The sequence below is a fragment of the Lissotriton helveticus genome, chromosome 1_1, assembly GCF_964261635.1.
Source record: "Lissotriton helveticus chromosome 1_1, aLisHel1.1, whole genome shotgun sequence".
Classification (NCBI taxonomy): domain Eukaryota; kingdom Metazoa; phylum Chordata; class Amphibia; order Caudata; family Salamandridae; genus Lissotriton; species Lissotriton helveticus.
In genome coordinates, this window is record NC_136057.1 from 1784273197 (window position 1) to 1784291276 (window position 18080).

General features: G+C 44.8%; 1 protein-coding gene across 5 annotated transcripts in view; it reads left to right on the forward strand.

The window, feature by feature from the left end:
• TCF20 (transcription factor 20) overlaps nucleotides 1–18080 on the forward strand; it is a 408452-nt gene that overhangs the window by 259794 nt on the left and 130578 nt on the right. For 2 of the 5 annotated variants that reach the window (XM_078640416.1, XM_078640419.1), the window contains exon 1: nucleotides 17357–17528. The exons of the other annotated variants lie outside the window; for them this stretch is intronic. The gene's annotated coding sequence lies outside the window, so the exon portion shown is untranslated. Of the gene's footprint in view, nucleotides 1–17356; nucleotides 17529–18080 lie in introns of those variants that run through there. 5 annotated transcript variants of the gene reach the window in all.

Below are 18080 nucleotides of genomic sequence, written 5' to 3' on the forward strand. Positions count from 1 at the left end.
AGGGTAGAGGGATCTTGTTAAAAGATCGGGTCCAAGCAGCTTCCATTATTCTTCTTAACTGTTATGGTCCGGTGCAGAATGAAGATACCCCCTTATGGGAGATATTTGCTGTCACAGTTTGGGGGGGGAGGGGGTGGGCGGCTTGATATGGGAAGGCGATTTTAACAACATACAGGACCTTATAATAGAACAAAAAACAGCTGTAGCCTAAGGCCCTTATTATCCAATGGAACACCGAACCCCTGGTGGCGGTCCACAGACTGGCGGGCCGCCTGCTGCATTAAAACTGTGGTGGTGGGACCGCTGCTGCCGCCAGGGATCCAAATATAGGGCGGAAGGACGATCATAAAATAGAGCAGATTTTCTTGCAGCATTATAAAAATATTTACGGGACTGCTAATCTAGTTGCTAGAGCTAGTCGTGAGGAGTTTTATGGGCAGATTTGGCTCCCATATTTGGCTGAGGTGTAGGTAGAATCATTACAGAAGGCTTTCGTGCTGGGCTAGGCAGCCCGGGCATTACAAAAAGATGCCTTATGTAAAGGGGACTGGCACCGACGGAATTCCAACTCAGGTTTATAAAATGTTCCAGAAAGAATTGTTACCATACTTGGTGCAATTATTTAACAAAATAGGTGGAATGGGGGAGTGGACATTCCTTTGACTTATAAAGAATCTGTAGTCCTAAGTTTGTTAAAAAAGGATAAAACTCAAATGAGTACTAACTCCTATCCCTCAGTAAGCCTTCTCAATGCTGATTACAAGTTATTTGCTAAGATCTGGGCATCACATATAGTTACTGTTGGGCAGACTCTGGTCCATAAGGAGCAAAATAGGTTTTTGCCAAAGCGAATAATGGCAGCAAATACGCCGAATTTGGTGCAGGCGATGGATTTTTTTCTTCAATGGGCAAGATAAAGCAGCAGCTGTAATTATTGATGCCGAAAAGGCATTCAACCTGGTTAACTAGAACACCTTGTTCTTTGCACTGCAGAGGTTTGGGATCCCAGCTAGAATGGGGGCAATGCGTAAGAATTTATATCAAGGGCTGAAGCATGAGTAATGGGATGGCCAATGTCCCCAGTACTTTTTGCTTTATTCATCTAACTACTGGGTGCAAGAATACGTAGTGCTGCTAGCATTGCCGCTCCACTACAAGGGATGTCCAAACTAAAGCTATTTGCAGACAATATGCTCTTGTAAATAAATCCGACCAGGCCAATGTCATGGGTAATATGTATCTTATTTAGGAATATACAAAGCTCGGAGGATACACGGTAAATCATGATAAAACCGTGACCTTGCTTTTTAATGTGTTGCTATTGGTGCTCCCCGTGGAGTTAATGAAGAATTATAGTAATGGTCGCCCTATTCGTTATCTTGGGATCTATGTGAACAACATGTATGCTGACCTGTTTAAATTAAATTACGATAAGAAGTTGAGAAAGCGAAAGGCCTTTTGAATAGATGGTCCCTGCTCCCTCTTACATCAATAGGGAGAGTGTCATTGATATAAATACATCTCACCTCTGTTTGTATTTGACATAATAAGGCATTATAAGGTAATAAGGCATTTTTTAAAGTGCTCGATTCCCTAATAATTTTTTTTTGGAGAGGAAAAAATTAAAGAGTGAGCTATTCAATACTTCAGCTGGACAAGGAACAAGGTGGCTCGGCTCTTCTAGATTTCTATCTGTTACTACTACATGGCTTGATATTATTGTCAGAATGGGTGCTGCTGAGGGAGGTCTCAATTACTTTTTTTTTATTGAGAGTATGGTAGAAGATGGCAAGATTGCCAAAAAAGAACTAGATATAAGCTGCTAGGTGAATTTAAGTAAATGTACAGGAATTTATATAGCTGAAATCACCAAGCGGTTTCTAAGCGCTTGCTTAGGGAACCCGTCCTGGTATTCCCCTGTGAGATAACCCCGGCAGGGTATCCGCAAGGTGAAAGCCAGGCATCCCGCCGCGAGGGGCCGTTGTGGAGATTAAGCAAGCTATTGCCCAGAGTCGCAGAGTGTGAACCCGTGAATCGAGTAGGCACCGGAGCGAGAATTGTCGAGTCCATGGACATTTTAGGACTCAAGACCCCGCCGAGCCGGGAATTGAACCCTGGGCCCGGGCTGACCTCTGCTTCCAGGTCTGCCTCCTCTAACCAGTGAGCCACACTTCTCCACCAGGTGAATTTAAGTGGATAGTTAAAAGGTTTTTTAAAGTCCTGGCATGTCATCGTATGTTAAAACTGCAGGAATGCCAGGGGCTAGGATTGGTGGTATCAGAAAAGATCTGTCGAATTTGGAACTCCCGAAGGTATCGGTTATTGTGGGATTTTTATCTAGGAACTCTGATTGTCAACTGGGATGAAATACTGCAACAAGTAGGGATGAAACATGTGAAGTTATGTCACAGCTTTGCTCAGATTAAAGGTTTGTTGAGTAACTGCAAGAAATGAGCCATTCACAAAGATGTTGATGAAATTATGGTACAAAAGCAAACTCATGGTTATAGGGAATTGGTATAGGTCCCTTCGAAAATATACGGACTCCTCGTTGATTGAAGGTCACTTGTGGGAGATAGAACAGGAGACAGGATGCCAGCTGTCAGTTGGTGAATGGCAACATATATCGATATTAGGTTATAAGTCCCTTAGGGCAGTGAACTTCAAGAGAATTAGTTTTTTTATCACGCTGAATGGCATACTACACCTCAAGGGCTATTCATAAAATGTATCCATCTAGCCCTAATAAATGTTTTAGATCTGCCCAAGAGGGAAAGGGGGATTGGCTGCATATCTTTTGCGAGTGTCCCAAGCTGGTGTAACTGTGGGAGGCGATATTTCAAGTACTAAGCCAGGGTGTCCAAGCCACAATCCAGCCAGAAGCAAAGTTGGTACCGTTTAGGTGTATCAAGTCGAACTTTGTAGCTGGACAAACATGCTCAGATCTGTATTGCAGCATCTCTAGCCGTGGCCAGATCATTGAACAAATATGGTCCAGACTTTAAAAATGTGGCTGGTGAAGCTGCAAAGGACAGGGCTGTTTGAAGAAGCATACGCTAGAAGGATGAGCAGCTTGAAAAAATATCTTGCTGTATGGGCACTCCTAGAGGATATACCCCAGCATATAGCAATACCCTAGCTGGTGGGACGGGGGTTCCAGGGCTGTTAGTGTCTTTAGGGACAGTGAGGGGTATTCTGCAGCATGAGGCGACCTACCGGAATGATAAACTATCTAGCACTTTTAATATTTATAGTGCACAATATATGTTGTGGCTTTAGCCCTTCCTGTGTTATCTTCTATGCACTTTAGCAACAAATTATGTGAAGGAGGGTGCTTTGAAATTCCTCAATTTGAATTTGTGCTGGTCTTGCACTGTTAGCTTTGAAGAAGGTTGATATTTATTATCTCTTGCACTCTTCTCAGGCACTTTGTACTAGGAATTTGCAGTTCCACTTTAGCTTTCTAGCATTAGTATGCCTGGACTCAGAATGCAAAAATGCATCTTTTAGTAAGGATGATTTTCATGTTCTGTGTATGAAACTACCCCTTTTACTTGCTTGGCCATCCTGTGTGCTTCTGCTGGGTTTGTGGATTGACTGTCTGGCTTTGGAGTGACGGGGCTGGGGATGTGCATTCTCTTCAGACAGCCACTGTGGAGGTCGAGGTGTTTCCTGCCTTTCCTGGATGGCTCAGGTCGGGGCTGTATTTAGAGTTATGCGAGGAGATTTCCTTGCATCTGAATGGGCCTGGCTGACCTTGAACAATGCTGTCTCAACTTCCTGCCATGAAGCTGGGCCAGAGAGGACATAACTGGTTTGGACTAAGCAGACACACTCTGCCTGATAGAACAAAGGAATTTTGAGTATAAGTATTGGGGCCCAGACCCCAACACTTTAGAACTCGCTGGAATCAAGGAACCTGCCAAGTAGAAGAGCTGGAGGAGCTTCCAGGAGGAGTACTGCTCCTTTGCTGTTGCTTTGTTGGGTTGGCCTGCAGTTGCTGCTTCTGCCTTGGGCAAGGAAAGGACTGGACTGAACTTTCTTTTACTTGTGCTGAGTATCTCCAAGGGCTTGAAGTAGAGTTTGCCTCCTGTTCTGAAGTCTCAGGGACTGCAAAGCCTCCATCAACCTCTGGGCACAGATTCTGGAACCGCTGTTTGTTTCCACAGAGAAGTGAAACGCAACAGACTCCATTGCTGGCTCTGTGTCCTGATGGCACTGCAGAAGGCACCGTCCCCGTCTCACACTGCAACTCTGGTCTCATTGACGACCGTCGCTGCCGAGCCGCAGGTTGCACCGTGTGACCAGTGGGCACCGCACTAGGCACCACCTTGCTTCACTTTGCCATCCTGGTCTCACTGAAGCCATTGCTGACTTCGACACCTGTGACCGTATCGTGGCTGGGGTCACCGTTAGTAAGTTTCATGACGCATCGTCTCCACAGCAGCCTGGGCCGACCGACGGCAGCTCCCGCTAACCAGCTGTGTCGCTTGCACCGTAACCTGCCAGCACTGCTTCGAGCACCGCCTCACCCTGCACCGTAAGACTTTGTCTCACCAACGCCGTCTGGACGATCGTCACTGAGGCGCTGGGCATCGAGCGGGCACAGCACCCTTCACCGCTTCCATTTTGCAATGCAACGGCAATGGTTGCCACAACTGGCTCGCACCTATGTGCCAGCTCAACGAGAATGGTACTGTTACTGAGTATGTCTGCGCAGGCCCGTACCGACGCAGTCGGCTGGAACTGTTACTTTTTTTTTCAGCATCAAGGTAGTCCCGGACTGAGCTACCGACTTGTACGAACTGTGTTTCTGCAATTTTAAGTATATCTTGCAAAGTATATATTTTATTGTACTGTATGTTGGATTCTTATCGTTTTGGTCTTGTTTTGGATATATAAAAATATTGGATATTTTTCTAAACTGGTGTGGTGTCCTTTTGTAGTATTTTCACTGTGTAATTGTTGGTTATGTCTAAATGCTTTACGCACTGCCTCTGAGATAAGCCGGACTGCTCGTGCCAAGCTACCAAGGGGGAGAGCAGGGGTTATTTTAGGAGTGTAACTCCATTACCTGACTAGGAAAAAGGGTCCCTACTTGGACAAAGGTACCTACCTCTGCCAACTAAAGACCCCCCTTTCTAACATTGCCTATATTACATCAGCATTGAGACTTATCAGAACTGCACTGAAAATGTGAATCACAAGTATTACTATGGTTATGGTTTTTTCGAATAACTGTTGTTCTTTTTTTTTAAAGATTTATTCGTAATATGTTATGTTACATAAATTTGTAACGCGCACAGATACTCACGAGTGTCCCGGTGCGGTGCCTTGCGGGGTGGGAAAATGGACTTTAAGCAAAGAGGTGTGTTTTCAAATTCTTCTTAAAGGTTTCTGGGTCCTGAATATTATGCAAGGCGAGAGGAAGGGCATTCCAAGCAGCAGCAGCCTTCCGAGCAAAAGAGCTGCCCCCTAGCCTCTGGTATTTGAAGCGAGGAACCTGAGCAAAACGTAGGGACATAGACCGCAGGGGTCGCAATAGAACATAAAAGGAGAAGCGTTTCTGCAAGTAGGAGGGACCACTGCCATGAAGAGCACGTTGTCCAGAACCAGCGATTTAAACGTTACTCTATCAATCACGGGGAGCCAGTGTAGTGAGCGCAACTGATGGTGGACACTATTCCTAGCAGAAATGCCCATAAGAAGTCTGGCTGCCGTATTTTGGATCACCTGGAGCTTTTTCAACAGGTAACCCGGGATACCAATGTAAAGGGCATTGGCGTAGTCCAGTAGAGACAAAATCAGTGCACAAGTAGCCTATAATAGCTTCTTCATTCGACCTTAAGTAATATATCTGTATTTATTTTTTACATTTATTTGTAAATAGTGTTGTATGACTTCTTAGCTGGCACAATAAACGTAACTATAAACGCACACTCTGCTAAAATTAAGGGAAAATGGTGAAGTTAAGTCTAATGGAATTGTCAATATTGGCTTCAACACTGAACCTAAAAAGATATGAACATTTCTTTTTGATTTTGGTTGAAAACTCATTCTGGCCATTTGAATGCACCCATCCGTATTGCCGAAGGGCTTGTAGTATTAATGTCTCCTACGTTGCCAAAGGATGCAGAGAGAATAGAGCATCTCCCATCTGCCTTTCACAAGGGTGGGAGTGTATTTTGTATCGTCTACCTTTTTCCAAGGATAGGGGAACATTTATTACCTCTTCCCATCTTACTCATGGTAGATGTGAAATTGGATAGTGCTCTGCTGTTATGCGTAAAGCTTAACCTACATAAAAGAATGATGGGTACGCTGACCCAGTGGCATACTTGCACACTAGCTGTCCATTTCACTGGCCTCCTTTATTAACTATGCGTTCTTCCTTTTTTAGGATGAAAAATAAAATAAGAGCCGATACCTGACCATTTACTTTTTTGCAGCTGTAAACTGTGTTCCAGGGCAGCTGTTATATGACCCCAGCAGGGCTTTAAGTGGGCCGGATCTCGCAGTTTTTTTAAAGGGGGCCTCGAAACCGGTCTCTGTTTTGTGCCTTGGCACAGGCCGTCCGTTTTTTAGGTCGAGCCTAGCATTGCAGCTCATGCGCTGCTCGCTCTGCAGGGCATGCTGTAGTAGGGTATGTTGTGGAAGCCTCACCCACTCTCTGCCCATATTTTTCATTGGCTGGTGGCCTTTTCTTTGGTAAATGGCTTTCGATTCAATATGAGGCTGCTTAGTCCGCTTCGTTACCTCCCTGTCTCCTTTTGTGACTGCCCATCAGGACTGGATCTTTTACTTGCGGTGTTCCACGGTCGTCGATATGTAGTCAGTGAGCACTATTTTCTTTCAGGCGCACGCTGCTCAGCAGCTCCCGCAGCTCCACCATCGGTGGCCAGCTGCGGTGTGTGTCGCTCGCTGGCCGGAGGTGCGCTCGCTGTTAAGGTCTCTATTTTAAAGTACACTCGTGGCATTAGTAACTGTACTCTGTGCTTGCCCCAGGCTTTCTGAACATACAGTAGGAATGGGAGAGGCTGCACAAATCGCATCTAACGTGTCACGGCTCTGCTGGATGAAGAAATGAATGTAACACACCACATGTCTGCGTTATGAGTGAGAATCCTAAAACCCACAGACTGCACCGACCCACACCTAACCCCTGTGCGTTCTTTTTGTGCACCTAATAAGACCTAAACATAATGGGAAAAGTAACACAAAACACAGCTAAGTCAAGGGACTTCAACAATACAATTCATTCAGACACGTATTGGAAATGTAGAAGACCTCAAAATGTTCTACTTATAGCCATTAAAACAAGCATTCGCAATACAATAGTTATTGCAAGAATTTAAGCTATTAGCACTATAAATGACAATACCTTTTATGTGTTTAAGTGTGTGTTTACACACTGCTTACAGGTTTTTAGAACACATAAATAAAAGGCATTGTCATTTAGCATGCCAATAGCTCAAACTCCTGCAAATGCAAACCTGTTGCATTGCAAATGCTTGTTTCCGGACCGCAGTGACAGCAGGTACATCGATGTGCGCGTGCTCACACTAGTGGAGAAGTTACAGCATGACTTCATGCCAGGTGAGCTTTGTAGGGGAAGGGAAATCCTCTCTGGATTTCCCTTCTATTTTTGAACCTCAGAAGCAGCAACATTGTTGTGGTGTCACCAGGGCTTTAAGTGGAAGCTTTTTCAATATTATATACCAGCCATAGTTGCTGCTTATTTATCTTATTCAACTAACAACCATTGACACAGCCAATAGTCCCGACTTGTTGTAGGTATGATACTTGTTGTATCATATATCTGGATGCAATGACAGAAACACCAAAATACAACACTACACTAAGCACAGATTTTTAGCTTAGGTGTTTTTAAGTCACACCCTTAATTACACTGGCCGAGCCCCTTTGAGAGACCACGCCTCAGTTTTTTCAGCTCACTTAAAGCCCTGGACCCCAGCAAAAGAAAAATTGTTTACAAATATCTGCCGGTGTTCGCGAATACAAAGAGAGGTTCAAATATGTCAGTCAGTTACTACACTTTTTAGGTTAAAGCCTACCAGACAGCGCAGGTGCCTGGTTTGCTAACAGCATCTTGGGGGCATTCCAAAAGCTTCCCTATGAATACATTATGCCTGTTGCTTACCATTAGCTTTTTAACACATTTTCTGACTTTGTATTTGCTGGTTTTATTTGTTTTAGGCTGTCAGGCTTGAGTTTGTCATTTCCATTGCCCAAACTTTATTTACTGTATCCTTCTGAGTACTCGTTTTCTGTAAATAGGCCTTTGAATCTTGTTTTTAATTTGTCACATTTGCTATGCATTTAAAGACAAAGGTTAAATGCCACGCTCTGCCGTCTGAGGGAGGTTGGTGCTTACATTTCTTTCTCTGACTTCAAAGTGAGAGAAATTATTTGACATTCATACTGGGAAACTAAAGGCCTTTTTTTGCACACAACAAAATTGAACTGTGCTAATTTTTCAGAATATAGCCGAAGTACGAAATAAAAAAAGTTTATTTTTTTTGTAATTCTAAAGTATGGTGGGAACAAATATATAAATAGGATCAAAACACTAGGTGATGCCATTTCCATATTATTGATGGTGTGCGTTATACTTTTATCAGTAAAACTGTGTCTGTTCAAATGTTATGGTCATTTCAATTTAAGACGTGTTATCTGTAATGGGAGTGCGCAACCACACCATGAATACTCCACTTTATTCCACTCTGCTCCACTCCACTGCACTCTGCTCTGCACCACTCCACTGTACTCTGCTCTGCACCACTCCACTGCACTCTGCTTTGCACCACTTCACACTATCCTACTCTGCTCTGCACCTTTTCACACTACGCCAAGCCACTCCACTCCATCACTGCTCTCTACTCTGCACTATTACACTCTATGCCACTGCTCTACCCCACTCTACTCGACTTTGCTCTATTGCAATATGCACCACTGCAGTCTACACCACCACAGTCTATGCCACTGCACTCCACTCTTAGCCACTCCACTCTGTAACACTGCACTCTATTCTACTGCACTCTACTCTACGCCATAACACTCTATGCCAATCCACTCTGCGCCACTGCACTCTATGCCACTCTACGCCACTGTACTCTACCGTGCACCACTCCAGTCTATGCCACTTTACTCTAAAACAATCTACTTTGCGCCACTCCACGTCACTCTACGTTGCACCAACCCACTCTGCTCTACACTGCGCCACTGCACTCTAACCACTGCATTCTATGCCAGTGCACTCTACATCATGTTACTGAAAAAACTTGCATACTATGCCACTCCATTCTACACTGCACTTTAAGCCACTACACCCCTACACCACTGTACTCTACATCATTGCACTTTACGCCACTCTACTCTGCACCACTCTACTGCACTTTACACCAGTACACTGTATGCCAACTGTACCCTACGCCACTCTACTCTGCATTGTTCCACTCCGCTCTACACCACTGTACTCTGACACTGACCACTAACTAACTCTACTCTATGCCACTACACTGTACGCCACTTCACTCTACTCTGAAACAATGTAATTGAATCCACCGCACTCTACGCCACTCTATTTCACTCTGTGCGTCTCCACTCTATGCCACTCCACGCCACTGCAATTTACCTTGCACCTCTCTACCCTTCACCACTCTATGCTAATGCACTCTAGTCTGTGCCACTGCACTCCACCTCGGTTCACTCTACGACACTCTACTCTGCAACACTGCACTCTCCGCAACTGAACTCTATGCCACTCCACTCTGTGCCTCTATGCCCTGCACTGTCCGCACGCTTCTATGCACAAATGCACTCTTCACCACTCCAGTCTAGGCTACTCCACTCTGCATCATTCCACTCTACGCCACTACTCTATGCCTTTCCATTCTACCCTGCACCACTTCACTCTGAAACAATATACTCTACGCCACTCCACGCCATTGTACTCTAAGCTAGTGCAATTTACGCTGCACCACTCTATTAACAAGCATTTGCAATGCAATAGGTCTCGCATTAGGAAAGTTTGAGGTATTGGTATTGTAAATGACAATTTTTTTATTTATGTGTTGGTTTTGAAAATAGCAAAATTAATAGCTTTGTCATTTACAATGCCAATAGTTATAACTTTCACAAATGTGACACCTATAGCATTTGTAATGCAATATGTGTTGTATTTACGTGACTTAGATGTATTGATATTACAAATAACAATGGCTTTTATTTTTTTTAAATAATTAATACTTAAATAAAAGTTATTGTAATTTATAATGGCAATAGCTTAAACTTTTGTAAATAACTTTTGTGAAGATTATGTTCAGTGTACTTTATTGTGACGAAAATCCAAGAACAGAAGTGAAATGTTAACATTTTTTGTGACATTTGTAATAAAGCTTGAAACATTGAGAGAACATATTTGAACCAGTTGTTGTTGAATGGTTGCACAGATTGATGCTATGGTGGCGCTGAGTGATGTTGTGGTGGCGCTGAGTGATGTTGTGGTGGCGACGAGTGATGCTGTGGCGTTCAGTGTTGCTGTGGTAGCGCATAGTGATGTGGTGCCCCTGAGTGATGCCGTGGTGGTGCTAAGTGACGCGATAGATAGAGGGAGGGCGATAGATAGAGTGAGGGCGATAGATAGATAGAGTGAGGATGATAGAGTGAGGGCGATAGATAGATAGAGTGAGGGCGATAGATAGAGTGAGGGCGATAGAGTGAGGGCGATAGATAAAGTGAGGGCGATAGATAAAGTGAGGGCGATAGAGTGAGGGCAATAGATAGATAGATTGAGGGCAATAGATAGATAGATTGAGGGCAATAGATAGAGTGAGGTTGATAGAGTGAGGGCGATAGATAGAGAGATAGATAGAGTGAGGGCGATAGATAGATAGATTGAGGGCGATAGATAGGTGGTTGTGTGTGTTGTGTTTGGGGTTGTGTGTGTGTGTGTGTTTGTGTTTGGGGTTGTGTGTGGTTGAGTGTGGTTGTGGGGGGGTTGTGCGTGTGGGGGGGCAGTGTGTGAGGGGGCAGTGTGTGAGTGGTCTGTGTGAGGGTGCCGTGTGTGTGGCCTAAAGTAGTGTGAGTGGGCAGTGTGTGAGTGGGCATCCGGTCTTAAAACAGCAACAATTTTATCTTTCTTTTAGTAAACAAATTCATGCACGCTTTTTACTAACTAGATTACGCCTAGGCACGTTGCACTTTATTGTGGCTTTTCCGAAACAGATGGGATGGTGTGAGTGGCTACCCCCCTGTTGTGTGATAATATGTCAAAACAGTGCACACTGCACTTAATGCTCTTTTGCACACTATATAAAGATCCGAGGGCACGTTTTTTAAAACCCATACTAAAGGAAAATTTTATTTGTTCTTACATAGTGGGTTTTAATTTTCTATGCTCATTGTCGACTGCTCGTATATGTATATCTGTTCTTAGCTTCTTAAAAGCTGTTTTAACTATAAGGCAAATATACACAATGTAGTACTAAATGATTTCATTTTCATGTATTGCTGTGCTGTGGTGGTTGTCTCGAAGCGTTTATCACTTTTAATGTATGTCTATCTGTACTTGAATGGTTCAAATTTGAAATCGAATAAAGAAATCTGACTGACTGAGTGGGCAGTGTGTGAGTGGGCAGTGTGTGAGGGGGCAGTGTTTGAGGGCACAGTGTGTGAGGTCACAGTGTAATGAGACTGTGTGAGGGTGCGGGTGTGAGGGTGCAGTGTGTGTGGCCTAAAGTAGTGTGAGGGGGCAGTGTGTGTGAGGGGGCAGTGTATGTGTCCTACATTACTGTGAGTGAGCAATGTGTGAGTGCGCAGTCACCAATACTGTGCAGCATGGCTTTAAAAAAAATAAAAACTTGAGCGACCTGCATTCATTTTGTAGGTGCGCACACCAAGAAAACATGCGCCTAAAAATTACACGAGTGCCTTTTTTTCAATTTTTGGATCCAAGTTGAATGGGAAAACGAAAAATAAAAAAAAAGTTAGCACAAATGGCGTGGGGTGCTTCTCTATCAATCTGTGCATTTGAATTATGTCATGAGTGGCAACAACTGCAAATATGCATTTTATCTTTGCTAATTAACATTGTTTTACTGTTACTAAGTGGCGGCAGAGACCGTAGTGAGAAGGCTGCTTCCCCATGAAGAACTGGGGTTGCAACTAGACCGTATAAAGGTTACGCTCCGTTTTATATCCTAAGTGTAGACAGGCATATTGATTTTGACAGTTGCCATATAGGGTAAAAGGTTTGGGGAAAGAAAAACAGTTGGGGGCAATAAACCAGAGCAAGGTAGGCGAAAGTGAGTGTCAGGCAACGCCGAGAGAAGGCAGCAGCAGGGGCCGTGGGAGGGGAGAACAAACATGGATGCTTTGGCTAACAGAAGAAAAAATACTTCTGCCCCTCCTACCAGGCCAGCAGCACGGTTTGTCTGGCTGTGACCTCTGGTCTTTGCTGAATAGCAGCATAAATTGTTTGTGAAACCAGTTTTGATTACTCAGAAAAAACAAGCGGAAAACTTCTGAATCTTGTGCCACGTCCAACACCACGCCCCTCAACACGTCCCCATCGCTACAAAATCCTATAGTTTGATGGATGCAGGAATGTAATAAAAGCAACACACATACAAACAAATCAAATAAAATGTATGTAATACGATCCACACTTGCGCCGCTGCAACTGGCATTCTTTGTGGGAGATCGGCATGATCATAGCAAAGCAAAAAAAATGAAAACATTTTCAGCAATGTGGTTGTGAACTTATGATAAATGCTGGACACACACACACACAACAAACGGTTCGAGAGCGTGGCGCCGGAGGGGTCCTGTTCCTGTGCCGAGGGAAGGAGGGCGGCAGCTTCCCAGCTCAGGGAGCAGAGCGGGGGATGGCCAGCTCACATAGCATTAGGCAAGGGCAGCCAGAGGCAATCTCTCAATCAAGCATCGCGGGCACCGAGGGCTATTTTGATGAAGTGAAGGAGGTGGTGGATCTACAAAACATCCAAAGCCTGGAGGGAAAGCCGAAAATACTCGGAATCAGGGGACATTACAAGGCACCCAAAGTGAAGCATAAAACGCAAACGAGTTTGAGCTATTAACATTGCAAATGATAATCCATTTTATTTATGTTTTAAAAACGAAAACAAAAATAAAAGGCATTGTCATATGCAATGTCACTTGCTCAAACTCGCGTAAATGCGAGACCTATTGCATTGCAAATGCTTGTTACAATTGACATTGGTGTTGGCCAGATGTAGAATCACCATCACGTGGATGGGTCAAAGGGCACCCAAGATAAAGCACTGGCAGAGGGACGTCCAGGAGTGGTAGCTAGCTGAGGAGAACCATATGAAACTTAGTAGAAGGGACCAAAGAGTAGATGAGGACATCACAGTCTGGCAAAATACATGTGAAAATATTCTAAACCAAGATGACGACAGGGTCAACAGATAGCGGTAGTCCAAAGGAACATGTGGGAGATAGCACGGATTAGGTGGAGGAAGAGAACCATACTTAACACCAGTAAAAAGAGACACATGCGATCAGTGGATACTGTGTTGTACCCTGGGGGGGATCCTGAGGAAACGAATGAGTAATGGATGGATAGAGAAACGCCTTCTCAAGTTAATCCCACTGTGCTATCTATGTACATCACACTCAAATAACTGCTGAACTGTGTTTGAAAAAACTGAAAATAAAGGTGTTTTTAAAAAAAATCAGCTCTAGCATAGTCTACGTAATGTTTAGCATAAGAGGGGCAACCAGAGCCTCTGGAGGCATCCGTGACAAGATGTTGGCCCCAACATAATGGGGGTAATCACTGAAGTACAGAGGACACCGTCTGAGAAAAACAGTGCCAACACCTGCCTGATGAGCGCTGGGCTTCATTGGCTTGGCACACCTTGACAGTACTTGAATGTGTAAGGAGTGCCCTGGCAGAGCTTTGGAACACATTTTATTGAAAATGATGCTCTAAAATGTACAGTTTCACCCCATTTCATCAAAATATTCGAGCCAGGGATGGGTGCAGAGAACATCCCCCCTCCCGCACAGCCCGCCTCACCCTCCTTTGAAGTCAGACATGCTCCCTTCCTTTGCTAAATGAGTGACAGGTATCCCACCCACTGCTTTCAAAGATGACCAAGTGACGACCCATGCACCGCATCACGGGTGTAACTTGCAAGTCACCTCAGGGGTCTCAAATGTAAGCAAACAAACTGAGGAGGTGGCGTAAAGTTCTCTCTCTCGTTACGTTCAACACTACCACAGTGGCGAGCCTCAAACAAGCCAGTCGGTGATCGACGCGCGTTTTTCTGAGAGCACCAACTATTAAAGCAACTTTATAGAGTCTCTGCTTTTCTATGCACCGCTTTTGCTTACAATCTGAATAGAACCGGTTTCTTGATGGTGTCACACCTCCCAAGTCTCCAGGGAGGAGGGTCACCGCTTCCTCGTTGATGTTGCAAAAGCCCTCAATTACCCTATGTAAGTCAGCAGCAGCACAGGGCTGTGTGGGAATCGTCAATAACAAGCATTGGCTACGCCAACTGCAGGGCACAAGCCCTAAACAAGGCAGACAGAGGCACGTATCATGCGTAGATATGAGAACCCGCCAGGATAAGCGCAACACGCAGCAAATTGAACACATCATCCATATGTACATATGTGAGGCACGAGCTTGAACAACAAGAAGGGAAGGTAGGAAAAGAAACAAGCTCTCGGCATTGCGTGGCGGAGGGGGGGCTTCCTTTGAAGTCTGATGTGGGGGCGGGGGAGCGGAGTCCTTTGAAGTCTGATGCCGAGGCACAGACAAATGGTGTATGATGTGACTGGCGATGTGCACACGCCTGGCTCACATGAACTGTACCTAATCCGCAGTTTGGGTAGACTTTTGAAAGCCTTACTATAATCTCGCCAAACAAGCATTGCTAAAGCAATGCTGTAGGCTCGACCTAAAAACCAATGCACTCTAACCCAATCTACTCTGCAGCACTGTACTTTATTTACTCCACTTAACTCTAGGCCACTCTATTCCACTCTACAACATTCCCCTCTGACACTCTACTCTGTGCTGCTCTACTCCATTAAACCCTGTTCCACTCAGACACTCTACTCCACCTCATTCTACACTACAAGATGCTCTACACAACTCCCTCTATGCCACTTTACTCCACTCTGTTCTACGACACAAAGTTAAAAACTTTTTTTTAAATCCTGAGCACCGATAAATTAAATGAGAAGTTCAATACAGTAGTTTTCTGCAATATGTAGTATTTAACTCTGTGTTTTTATGCATTCTTGGCTGATGCACAGATGGAAGTAGCCAACACGTGTTTTGTTGTGGTATTAATCACCACTGACTTACTCAGGGCTACAAGCAGAATACATAAGCCACATATCACAAGGACGTGGTGGTCACCTTCTTTCCTTTGAAGCACTGATTTGATACTGTGTTGTGGTTGATAGTTGGGTACAACATGTAAACTGCGCATTGACCCAACTGTGCAGCCGATCTGTTATTTCTATTCTATGAGGCACTGCTCCACTCTGTCATTCCACTCTACTGCACTACTCTATGCCACTCCACGACAGTCTACTCCGCTCAGCGTCACTTCACTCCAGTCCACAACACTACTCCACCCTGACACTCAACTACACTCTGTGAAGGTAAACTTCAACAGTCCACTCTGGGCCCTTCCACTTTACGACACTCTACTCCATCCACACCACTCTACGCCTATCCATCCTACTCCTCACTATGCCACTCCATAATACTGTACTCCATGACACTCTGCTTTAAGTCACTCCACACCACTCTCTTTTCTTACACTAACTTTTAGCCATGCTGAACATCAACAACCCTGGTGTTCAAAATGGCTAAGACCTATTGGCTTTGCCAATGCTTGTTGCTATAATGTCAAAGTTTGGCAGCTATTGCACAATACAGGATTTTTGAACCTCTCTTACTTCTTTGTTTACTCTGGAAAAGAGGTGGGTTGGGTATTTGGTAAAGACCCTTCACACTCTAACCTTTCTGAAGAAGGGAGGGTTTATGAAGTCCATCCGAGCTGGTCTGAGAGCAGATGGACATTTTGTTGACCCCCACCTTGCTCAAAGAGAGTTGGGGTATTTAGTGTCTCCTGTCTTGGCCAGGGGTGGGAGAGTTAGTTTTTTTTTTTAATTAAAGGTTTTATATAGTGCTGGCTAGACCCGGAGGTATCAGAGCGCTTTACATGAGCATCAGATCCTAGTTACAGGTTACATCGTTACAAAGGTTACACAGTTATTAGAGGATGGCAACATAATTACTTGTAAGGTCGAGATAAACAATAAGCACAAATACGCAAGGGGGAAAAGCAGGCAAGGGTAAAGATTCAGGGGAGGGGGTAGGAGCTGGGGAAGTAGGCAGATAATGAAGGCTGAAAAGAGGAGGGGGGCTGCCCTGTTAGCAATTGCAAATATGGTGTATGCTCTTCGAATCGTTTCCACTCACTCCTACCACATCCACTTCCTATCCGGCCTCTCTCTCCTCAGCCTACCCTTTCCTTGAACCCCTTCTCTCCTGTTACCCACCCCTGCAACTCTGCATCCCATTTCGCCACTTCATTTTCCTCTCCTCTTCGATTTCCAACCTTTTTATTTTCCCCAGAGACTTATCTTCCCACCTATTTGACCCTTCCCTATACTCTACTACCCTTTTCAGTATTACTTCGCTCTTCTATTTCCTGCTCTTGGCCTCGTTACTTCAAACCACTCAACTACCCCCTCCTTTCATCAGGAAGAACTCCTTCACCAATTCTTACATCCCTTCACCCACCACAGTTCCCTAATGTGCTCACATTTGGAGACTGATAAGAGGGAGATTTCTGCACAAAACAAAACACATAACATACGTTTACTTGCATCGAAGTGGAGGAAGTTTAAACAGGCGACAGCTAAAATAAAGCCATTCGATCATAATAAAGTCTATAGTCTTTTGCCAAACGCGCGAGCGTTGGCGTGTGCCTCCTTTATTCCACCCTCCTCCTTTCCCCCCTTCCCTTACTCCTCCTTGCAACCTCGTGTTCCAGACCACCGCCCCTTCCCATTTTCCACGCCATGTTCCCCGTTACACTCTTTTTTTGAGTGGAGACTCCTGCTTGTTAAGCCAATATTGCACTAAATTCCCCTACTAGGTGTTGTCAGATGTTGGCACGTATGCCACTCATCCCTCCCCCTTTCTTCATTCTTCTGCCGGCCTCACGTGACCGCTGGTGCCCCTATTCTCACCTACCATTATTGTGCCGCCCCCCCCTGCTCCGGTATCCGTCCCCCCCAGCGGGTTCGGGGGATTCCCCCTCCTCTAGCGGGACCGGGGGCGTGGCTCTCATCACGCAGTCGATGATGATAGTGCTACCAACTGGTGCCTACCCGATGATGCAGCGCTGCCTCTAGCCGCTTCGGGGCGCTAGAAGCAACGAGGACGTCTGCGCTCCCTACAAGACCGACCCCTTGCTGGGACACAGGTCAGCGACTTAGCAGTACAATTAAATGCATTGAAGGCGAAAAGCTTCAACCTTTAAACCGCGACGCTTTTGCTTTCTGGCGGTTAGAAGAGCTGTGTCGTCTCATTCTTTATTTTGGGGGGTGCAACTAGACGCACCACCCATGTTTATTAAGGGGATGGTGACAGACACGTGATTGTTTTTTCTGTCATTACGTTTTTTAATGCCTTTATTGACTAATATTTTCAGATTTCATTCCACTGGTTTCCGTTGCTCGAATAGCGCTTCCGGCGCCATCCGATTACGTCACGGGGTCAGGGCTGCCATCTTGGTATGTCCGGAGAGGTGAGGGCTGGACCTTGGGCGCATCACTCCGCCATGCCTCGGGCCTCCCTAGCGTACCCCTCCGCGCTGCCCTTTAACGTCATTTGTTAATGTGTCTTTCGTGCAAATGATCGTCTTTGTATTTAGATTTTTTTTTAAAGCAGAAATATTTTAATGTAAATATGAATCAGGTATTCCTTATTTTTAGTGTAGCTACTTTAATTATTTTAGTTCAAAAATATTTATTTT